We start from the raw sequence: 10,900 nt of genomic DNA, 5'->3' as shown, positions 1-10,900 counted from the left end.
AATCCTACCCTCCTACCTGACCTCAGTTTACAAATTGATAATCTTAAGTAATAAAACTATATATATTTATATATATTTTTTTCAAGAAACTCATTCAGAAGGTAATGAAAAGACTTTTTTGTTATTTTATTTATTTATTTAACTATTTAATGCCATCAGTATATATAATGTGGTTACACTGGCAATGCACCTTCCATCATAGAAAGTTTGGATCCATATTCAAACTACTGTAACATATATTAATATTTTACTTAGAATGTTGCTAGAGACAAAAGCACTTCTTCAGTTCAAAAATGTGTGATTTTTTTTCTATTTTTCATTATTGTAATTTGTTATTTGTCTCAATTTAATTAATTCATTTAAAAAGTTGGATTTTTGTATTGATAACTGTGTGACTTCAAGGTATTAATTTTCTGCTGGAATACTGTGCACGCTCTTTGCACGCTGATCTGTGACGGAGGTCTCAGCTGAGGGAATAATTTCCAAATTAAGTGGCATATGAATATGCTATAAAAGGTGACCAAAAGATGAACCTGATGACAAAATAGTAGATCCTTAGATAATCTCGAAAATGTTAATCATGTGAGATCTCTCATTTTCATTTGTAAAAGATAAGTTATTGCTGTTATTGCTTTTCCAAACTATTTTTGAAATCAAGAATTGATGGAATCTTTGTAGTTTAGGAAAGTAATTTTTAAGTGAGGTACTAGGCTGCCCATGTAGACTTGAACCAGGTTAAAAAAATAAATAAAAAAAAAATATTAAAGAGTCATGAGGAAATAGGACAGATATGGTATTACAAATATTTTCAGCCTTTTTGTCCTTTCTGCAGTCTAGACTAGGTATAAATATTACAAAGTTTTGCAAAGTGTTCTTCTGATCTGCCTTACCATCCTGATCTGCTTTACCATCTACATTTCTTTAGAGAAATGTAAATTCTAATCCAGTACTCAGAAATCTTACCTCCCTGGCTTACCAAGGCTTACCTCACTGTCAGAAGATGGTAAGAACATTGTCTGAACTGTTCATTCATTCATTGTTCATTCACTTCTACAAGCTTTCACATGATCAGTGAGCTTTTTGGACAAATGTATATACAGTGCTGCCAACACATATCAGATACTGATATGATACATTTAAAGGTTTCTGCTATTTAAGACCTTGTCTACGTAATATATATATATATATATATTTTTTAAGATACAAAATTCACATGTGGATGATCAAAATGAAATGTAAGAATTCTCCATGAACAGTTCTGGAAACCTGGAGGCATGACACTGTGGAAACATGCATATCTTTCCACGTGTGAACAATTACGTATCCTTGTAATTGCAGTGATTAAAAGTGCAACAGTGTAAATCTGTAGTATTGGAAAAACATTAGGCTGACGTAAGTTCATATTTCCATCATTTAATGGATGAACTATCAAATCAAGCAGTGTAACTGATATGCTCACTGTTTAGCCTGAATACAAGGTTTTGAGGGCCATATCTATGACATCTATTTTATGGAAAAAAAAAAATATATATATATGTTTACTAAAACCAATAAATATTGACATATTTACATGTTCATTTCCATCTTTTTTATTAAGACTAATGTTATTATAAGTAGTTTAGAAAAATACTTTGACAAAAATATCTTGACAAAAATAAGTTAAGCAATATAAAACCTTAAATAGGAACTATGTATATACTACTTCCTTTAATTTTTAGAAACATAGGATAATTTATCTTAATGTGATCCTCAAATTATTTGATTGAAACTGACATTCTTATTGTGTTGATCTTCTCTTGAAAGAGTAGTTTTCAATTCTTTGAAGTAACTCTCTGGATTGTGCGTGGATCTCTTGCCAAGTACAGTGATCATTTTTCTGTGAAGAAAATATTATTAAAAAGCTTATTAGTTGTTTTGTAAAAGGTAACATCCATTACTATGGAAAATAAAATATAAGTTGAGAAACAGCTGCTTACCTTGGCCACCAACTTATCCATTTTTTTGAAGCAGTCCTTCACTATGGATTCATGGATAATGTTAAGTCCAGACTTCAGCTGTTATTTTTAATGGAAAAGAAAAGAACCTATTAATCTGAACAGTGAGAAGTAAATAGAAGTTCAGCATGACTCAGTAAAACTGATAGAAATTGTTACGGCTGAAAGCACTGTAGTGCTTCTGTCATATGCAAGCCCACTGAAGGGGTTAATGCTAAAGGTAGCATGTTGCACACATTTGCTACGTCTATGAAGAGATCAGAAAATGAATTCATCAGTGCTCAAAACAAGGTAAGGGCCTGTGGATTTTCCTTCTTTTGTGACAGTACTGTGTTTATATATATATATTTTAAAGAAAATTAGCTTCAGAATAACTGGTGGTCATTTGATATACTATGTCATGGATGTAGCTGTTTATGTTTATTCATTAAAAAAAAAAACATAATGTGTTTAATTAAAGACTGATTATTACCTGTTGTTATACACAAGTTGTCCAAGAATCTGACCTGATTAGAAGCAGCAATGTGATTTTGGAGCTCTGTGTTTATATGCTGCTGCTCATTCATGGAACCCTCTCTCTCATGCAGAAAAGTGCACTGGGGGTTCCCTCTTTGGGAACAAAAGGGTGTGTTAGCTGCATGTTTGTATGCCTGGGTTTGTTCTCCTGCAAGTTTCTTAGCAAATTTGACTTCAATATCATGCTGGGGGGTGGGGCGGGGAGGGGGGGAGTATATATATCTATATATATCTATATATACACTTACACAAGTCTTGAGCTGAGCATGAGCTTCATATATTCCTCTTAGAAAATTGTTCTTATTTTGAAAAGGTGTGTCTGCTCTCTTGAAAAACTCAGCAATTTCATGCACTATATGAACAATGGCGGCACTATCATATTTAACCTGCAAGGAAAAAGAGAAAATAAAATTAAAAAAAAAGAAGAAAGAAATGTAGACTACCTTGGTTTCTGTAGTTTGCAGTTAAGTTTCAGTTACTCCAAGTGTCTGAGTTGACTTGCAAGTTCTCGCACAGTTTTCAGCAGTTTCTTGTGCTCTTTTAAAAGTTTAAGTGCAAAAAAATATATATAAAGTAATGTGTATTGCAAAGATAGTATTTATTTGGAAGCCAGGAATTGTATATGCAATTTCTAGTTGCAAATTTTGCTTCATAAGCTGGACCCCTATTTTGTAATGTAAATATATATTGCATTTTCATATCTATTTTATATATTGCTTGTCTTGGATTCAGACCCAAGGCAATACACTAGTAATGTGCAGCTCTTTCCTCACAAGCACATGCCTGATTAAGGGGAGCTCTCTCTTTCTTGGAGAAGATGGAAATACAAAAGTGGCTGATAATGCTTTCTCTCCTTTTTGTTCCCTGGTTGTTTTAGAAACTCCATTAAGGATGAGCTGGAAATGGGCTGGAAGAATTGCTTTCATGCAGTGGCACACCCTCAGACAAGCACCTTCTTATTTTGTGGACTGAATGTGGACTGTGCATATAAAGTACATGCATGTGTTGAGTAATATGTAAAATTACTTCTGTGCTTCTTTTATAGGATCTGCTTCTGGCTGAAGCCAAAGCTGGCATGCCATTTTTGTAGATTTCAGAACACCAGACTAATTCTAACTAACTTTCTGGTTTAAACAGCAGGCAGGACTAACAAAAAAGCATCTAACCCTTTTCTGGTAAATGTAGTAACATAAATAATAGGAAAGACAAACAAACAAAAGCAAAAACCACCAAGAACTTCTTGCTCTTCATTTTTGTTCACCTCATACCAAATTTTGTTCACCAAATACCCCCTACATTTTCAGGAATGGTTTATGAAAACATTTGAGAAGTCATTGCAATAATACTGATAGGACTGCAGAGTTTGAAATTCAAAAGGATGAATTTGACCAGTTACTGGCTAAGTTGTTACTTAGCTTAGTCTGTATGATCTCTGCAGACTTGAGCAAAGGGCAAACCACAAAAGGAGAAAAATTGGGCAAGGAAATGTGCTTTTCATATAGCTAACTTCCAAAAATACATTCTGAGATTATTTGTGCCAAAAAAAATACTTTGTGACTGTGGAAGTACTTTCCTTCCAGTAGGATTGTGTTCTTGCAAAGTAAACTGTGGTTTTGGTTTTATGGGTTTGGCTGATGCCAACTAGCAGGTAGCCGTGGTTACTGTGGATTCCAGTGTATATGACTAGGTATGTTTTTACCTAGCCAGTAAACTCTTGGTGAAAAGAGTCTGGAGTGAAAAGCCAAAAGTCAGATTTGTCATTTAAACCTGCAAAGTATTATGTCATAATTCCAATGTGAAAGTCTCATGACAAGGTGCATAATCTGTGTGAAGCAGAGCTGTTACAGCGAAATACTATCAAGTATTTATAGTATCTATAATATCAAGTATCATATCTTTTCCTACTTACTGCTTTTAGCATCTTCTCAGGGAAACACAAATCTTCGCTGCTCACTTCCTCACATTCCAAAGAAAAGCCTCTTTTGTTCTTAAAGAAAATATCAGTGTAGTTATTTTAAATATGTACAAAACTAGGTTTATTATAGAAACAATTCATAGAATAGTTAACTAAATAATCATTTGGTCTCTTAACAATGAAATGTATGAACAACTGCATCCACAGAGGACGTTATGTATCTCATGAGGTTGTGTGAAAAACATTCATTTGGGTTATATGTTCCCAAGCCTGGGAAACTTCCAAGCTATGGAAGAAATAGATACTTCTATGCTTTTATAGTAGGACTCTTTGCCTATTACATTTTCTCAAATGTTTCAGGTATCTTCATCTGTATGTTAGTGAGGAAAAGGCAGGCCATGAGGAGAAAAAAAAAAAAACAAAACCCTAAATTGGGAAAGGAAACATGCTTTCCATACAGATGATTTCAAAAAAAAACCAAAAACTTCATGGAGTATTTGTGCCAATTATGTCATAACTGTGGAAGCACTTTTCTTTGGGTGGGATTACATCCTGGTAAATTATGGTGTTATGGTTTCAGCTGATGCTAATTTGGAGAAATCCCTGGTGACTGTGTACTCTAAAATATACGACTTCTGTCAATCCTCTGTGGAGGACGTGGAGCTCTTCATAAGTCACACAAATGTCATATATTCAGCCAGATGAGTTTGAATGAAAAAATAAAAAATAAGATTTTTGGCTTTGTAGAAAAAGGGGCATCTGTTTCATAACATATTTTTATAATGTAAAAAAAGAAAAAAAGTCAATTGGGAAATTATTATGCATTTAACAACTCCTTACATCTACACTGAAGAAAGGAAAATTTGCAAACAACATTATTGTTTATTGATTATGGTGATATCTTAAACATTTACTTACCAGTTTCTCAATCTCCTTTAAAAGCTCACTCCACTGCACGCTTTCAAAGCATTGGTGGCTGTTACTTTGGTGATTACCAAGGGATGTAGCAATAAGGCAGACAGACAAGAGGATCAGGAAGCTCCCAGGGCAATACATTGTCTAGTTCTGGAACAATGAAGAAGTGGACAGGAAGCTAACCGAATTAAGATGGTTTTACAATTCTGTAAAGTCATACAAGCACAGCTGATATCATTTACCCCTGCATGTTCACTTTTACACTGTAATATTTCTAATAAATATGAAGGCTATAACTATAGCTGTACATGGACTTAGCTTTAATCAGTGCAATTGTATCCACTTTAAACTAATAGGAATTTGGCCCAGCACTCCAGGGCAACCATAATGTTTCCTAGGGTAGAAGTCAATGGGAAGATAGCACCGATTACGGATGTTCTGTGGTAAGCCTAATGAGTTAAATTTTTATGGCATACTATTTGAAAGTTATATTATAGAATGTATAAGCAGAAAAATAAAACATATTAGAAAACATGACTTGACATGTTGATATATAATTCATAAAATGTGTAAACATTAGAATGTTTTTTTTAATTCATATTCTGATTTTCTAAAACTTTTGTTTTACCACTATTTCTATATAGATAAGCACATACAATATATAGAAAATTTCTTTCTATAATAAATTTGACTAAATGTAAACTGCCAATTCTACAAAGTAGTGAATTAAAAAATAGATTTTTTTTCCATCCGTTTGCTGTATAGTAATACTTGTCACTTGTAGCATAATTTAAAGCAATTGCTTCTAAATAAGATAATTTTTAGTAAGACATGAAACTCATTTGACACTGCATTAGTAAAGGAAAAAGGAAATGAGTAAAACAAAAATCAGCAATAAGATCAAAGAAACCTACCTTGTGGATAATATTCTGCTCCTGATTGTGCACTGCTGGAGGGCTCCTGGGGTACCATTCTGTCAGCTATCTCAGTCCCTTTTAAATGCTCTTCTTCCACTTCCAGAAATCTCTGACCGCCTCCTTTTAGTAGGTGATACAGAGTGAAACTTCCTTCTTTCAGTATTCCTTTTCTTCAGGTACATTGATTTCCAGGCAATAGGGAATTTATATGTGGGTGGCATAGAGCCTACATTTTAACATTTTCATTTAAACAGATAAAAACTAGATAGACAGAGTCTGTAGAACAAAATCTTTATTTTACAAGATTCTACATCAATAATTAACAGTTCGTAAGTATTCACATACAGTTAATAAAATATAACAATTACAGTTCTACATGATGAACTATTATTTTCTGTATTTACATTATGAATGTGTAAATTTATATAACTTCTGGTTTTAATTTATGCTTATGTAAGTAATATTAAGCTTAACAATAAAAAAATCTGTGTGAACATCCAACGTTATAGTTCTGTAAGAACTTTTAAATACAAAGTACAAACACGTGCACACACATGTACGTACATGTCACACATGTACATGCCTATGTGCCTGTATATATACATTACTTCCCCACATTACACCAAGAACTATGAAGTAATCTACAGAAGTTTTTCATTGACTGTAGGTTGGAGTATTCAAAGGTACTAAAGATAATTGATGTCTCAGAGAGCTAATCCTTACCAAATTAGAAAATGTCCTAATAATAATATTTTCATTACATTTTCTCCCTTAGGCTTTTAAATCCTTTCGAAACTCAAAGCACTGTAGCATCTAAACGTATTGTCCTTGTAATTTCATACCCGTCTGAGCCCCTTCATCCAATTGCCTCAAGTTTCTCTGTGATAGAGTTTGTTAAGCACTGTTACTTGCAGATAGACAGCATTTTGCACCAGGTTTATGTTAATACAAATACCATTAAACAGTGTCACCATAAATTTTACAGTTGATATTTGTTTCAGATAAACTTTTGATTCAACATTAGTACAGACTGGAAAATATACATTGTATAGGACATCTTCAGTGGACTTCCTTCAATAGGAGAAGTTTAGAGATGTGCCTTGGGGGAGTTGGATGGTTTCATGAAAATTTCCTGTGCTCTTTGTCTTTCTCCTCCCCTTTCTTCTTTTACTATTTACAACTTCTTGAGAGATTAAGACTATGGAAGAGAAGATGCACAACGATTGCTATGTAATATCTTGTGACTAAGTCATAATTCTTCTTCCTTTAACTTTATTGTACCTACAATAAAATTCAGTTGGACCATATTGGAGAAGTGAGAATATTCAAGGAAGGAGTACAGTCATAATGGAGCTAAAATGGGTCAGCTTTTAAAATCTTTCAAAACCAAGTGTTTTTCTGATATTTTTCTCCAGAAAATTAAATCGAGCAATCTTAGTCAGGTAAACATAAACACTACTTGTTGCTGTGCAAATGACAGACTTTTCTTATGAATGGTCTGAAAGATGACTGACAGATGTCTCTGAAAATTCAGCACTTCATTTTTACCATTCTGCTTGGCTTTCAACATTAGGTTTCATACTTCAGGATAATTTTATAATTTCATTTTGTGCATTAGAACTACTTGAGTGATGACAGCAAGGCATCTGAAATGCTTTAGCTTCTTCTTTTAATGTTTTTTTTTCTCCCTCTACTGTGGTTTTCATAAAAAAAAAAGTCGTAAAACTTTTGTTCTGTTGTGTTTCTAATCAAAATATTTGAAAAAAAAATAAAGGGAAAAAATTCACAGAATCTTTAATAAGCATAAGCATAAGAGCCACAATCTTTGTTGTGTTTTGGCCCTTTTTTTTTTTTTTTTTTTTTCCCCAGGGGAGAAAGCAGCTATTTTTCTCAAAGTCAGGTATTTAAATATGGCCAATATCACTATGTAAGAATAAAAAAATTATGCTAGAAGATTACATTCTCTCTGGGACCGATGTGCATGGGATAGGTGTTTCCTGCCCCTCCCACCTCTCTCCCCCCTCCCCCCCCCCTTTTTTTTTAAGTGTGGGTGTGAACTGTATATTTTTTGGGGGGGGGAGGGAGAGGGGAAGCTTACCTTACTGTATCAAGCATGTCCGCAGAAAGTGAAAGCCACACCTGCTGCTCAGGGAAAGTATTCTGAAAAATCTGGAAGTTAAACAGCTCACCACGTTTCTTAGAATTTCAAACTAGGGTCCTGTAAATGAAATGATATTGTCATAGCTCTTGAAAATTTTACTTTCACTTGTTTGAGAAGCTGCATATTGAGGAAATTACTAACTCTTGACATTACTATCCACTTTAAATGTTTGTTCTGGCATAAATGTAGGTTTTAAATCATCTTTAGGGCACTAGAGTGAAACTTGGAAGATCTTGGAAAATCTGAATATCCAGGCTTTTTTTTTTTTTTTTTTGGTGACCTTTGTGCGATGACTTTCCTTCAGTTCTTTAACTCTCATCTCTAAAAGACTAGCCATAGGGAAAGCTAGGATTGTATTGACTTGGAGGAATTTAACAGAAGGTTTGCTATCTGCTGAAAGTTGTTACAAAGTAAAGCAGAAAAACATAACTTAGAACCTGTATTGATAAGCACAGCACTCAGAAGATTCAGAAATGTGGAATGGAAAGAATCCTTCCTATCAAAATTTAACCACTTGTGCCATTCTTAGTGGAAGCTGCTGCAGCAGGATGTTAAAAATATAATAAAATAAATTAAAATAAATTAAAATACACAGGTTTAAAGTATATGCAGTACTATTTTGTTTCCACCAGAATCCCTGCAAATTTATCATAGGTTGTTTAAAAGTAATTATTAAATTATTTCAATTTAATTTAAATGAAGTTTTGTAACAGGCTGTAATATTTTTGTGACTATCGGGACATTAGATATATAACAATACAGAGGGTTAATACTGAATATTGATGGTAATTTAATAATGGCAATTATGGACATGGCCTGAAGATGCAACTCATCAGATCTTATCAAGTAAGGGTATTTTCTCAACTCAGGTGTCTTTGTATTAAGCTGAATGGACTTCCATGTATTTAGCAATACAATGCAAATTTAGAAATAGTGGAGATCAATGGCTTCCTGATGTCACTAGGGCTAGATTTTTCAGGGTACTTAGTACAGTTCTTTTAAGAGAAACTCCACTATAGAGGAACAATTTGACACAAAAAGATATTTAATTATCATTTTGAAAGTTCACAGCAGTGATATAGAATAATTTGTATTAACATACAAGCTTGAGAAGTTGATGAAAAGGATAATGTCAAGCAGTGTATATCAGAGCTTGAGGCTAGATTTGGTGAATTTAGAAGTTTTTTTTAATTTTTTTTTTTTTGTAAAACGTGGGTTAGAGTAAACATCCTCAGAATATCTTAGCTAAGCCAGATTGAATTGTGATCTGAGATACAAAAAACAGTAGTAAAATAAAAGCTGCCTCTTTTTCAGATGTTCTCACAACCATATCTACTCCAAATAAAACAACTGTACGAACTATTGTAATAGTTAAATATTCTGAGTTAAGCCTGAACTTCATCTGAGAATAATTAATCCTTACCACTTTTGGTATCATTTCCTTCTATATCTTTTAATGCTCATTGCTTTCTATTCCTGAAGTTTATGTATTTGCTTTAGAATTCTCACTCATTTCTGTGTACAGGTTTTCATGCAACAACCCAACTCTATGTCACAGACATTCCTGAGTTAATGTTTGGAAGAACTTTGTGGTTTATATAATCTATTTAACAGTATTGAAATATGAAGCGTTCTGGTCATGATTACTTTGGCATCCAGACTAAGACACTTTCAACAGACCTAGCTTCCTGCAAGTGCTGATCACCCAGTCCCTGAAAATTGTGCTTTTCATAATTAAAATAATACAAATTTTCAGTGACTTTGAAAATGATGGCCATATCTAACCTTACCCCTTTTCTTAAAATTTAGCTAGTACTCACCCTGTTTGTATGAAAACATGTATGAATGTAAGTCCTGCTAACACTTAATTTTTGCTAATTAAGTCAATTCTGTCTGGAAATAATACAAAAATGTTTTTGGAAAATCTGTTGATAAGCGTCATAGTTCAGCTGCTCAGTAGATTGTGACACTGTTCATAATTCAAAATTTAAATTAAGATCCAGTTCAATTAACTGTTTAGTTTTCATCAGCTTCGATAGGTTTTCTCACATACTGAAAGGTAAATGCAATTTAAAAATAAAAATACTCTCCTATGGGGAGAGGCTGAGAGAGCTGGGACTGTTCAGCCTGGAGAAGGGAAGTTTCAGGGGAGATAATATCAATGTCTATAAATACCTGAAGAGAGGGTGCAAAGAAGATGGAGCCAGGCTCTTTTCAGTGTTATCCAGTGACAGGACAAGAGGCAACGAGCACAAATTGGAAACGAAGGAGGTTTCTTCTGAACATCAGGAAGCACTTTTTTATTGTGCGGGTGACTGAGTACTGACACAGGTTGCCCAGAGAGGTTGTGGAGTCTCCCTCCTTGGATATCTTCAAGGACCATCTAGACGAGGTCCTGGGCAACCTGCTCTGAGTATCTCTGCCTGAGCAGGGTATTGTACAAGATGACCTCCAGAGGTCCCTTCCAACATCAACCTTTCCA

The 10,900-nt window shown here is 33.8% G+C and overlaps 1 long non-coding RNA gene across 1 annotated transcript; it reads right to left on the bottom strand.

The window, feature by feature from the left end:
• Positions 1–1,717: 1,717 nt before the first annotated feature.
• Positions 1,718–7,734, bottom strand: LOC308190560. Its single transcript, XR_013947321.1, has 3 exons — positions 2,759–7,734; positions 1,977–2,054; positions 1,718–1,876 (listed from the first exon to the last, which is right to left on the bottom strand). It is a non-coding gene; the product is annotated as an uncharacterized lncRNA (long non-coding RNA).
• Between the last annotated feature and the right edge of the window lie 3,166 nt (positions 7,735–10,900).

Source organism: Anser brachyrhynchus (genome assembly GCF_964034855.1).
Source record: "Anser brachyrhynchus genome assembly, chromosome: 2".
NCBI lineage: Eukaryota > Metazoa > Chordata > Aves > Anseriformes > Anatidae > Anser > Anser brachyrhynchus.
Note: the sequence above shows the minus strand (reverse complement) of the source record. Positions and strands in the feature narration are given on the sequence as shown.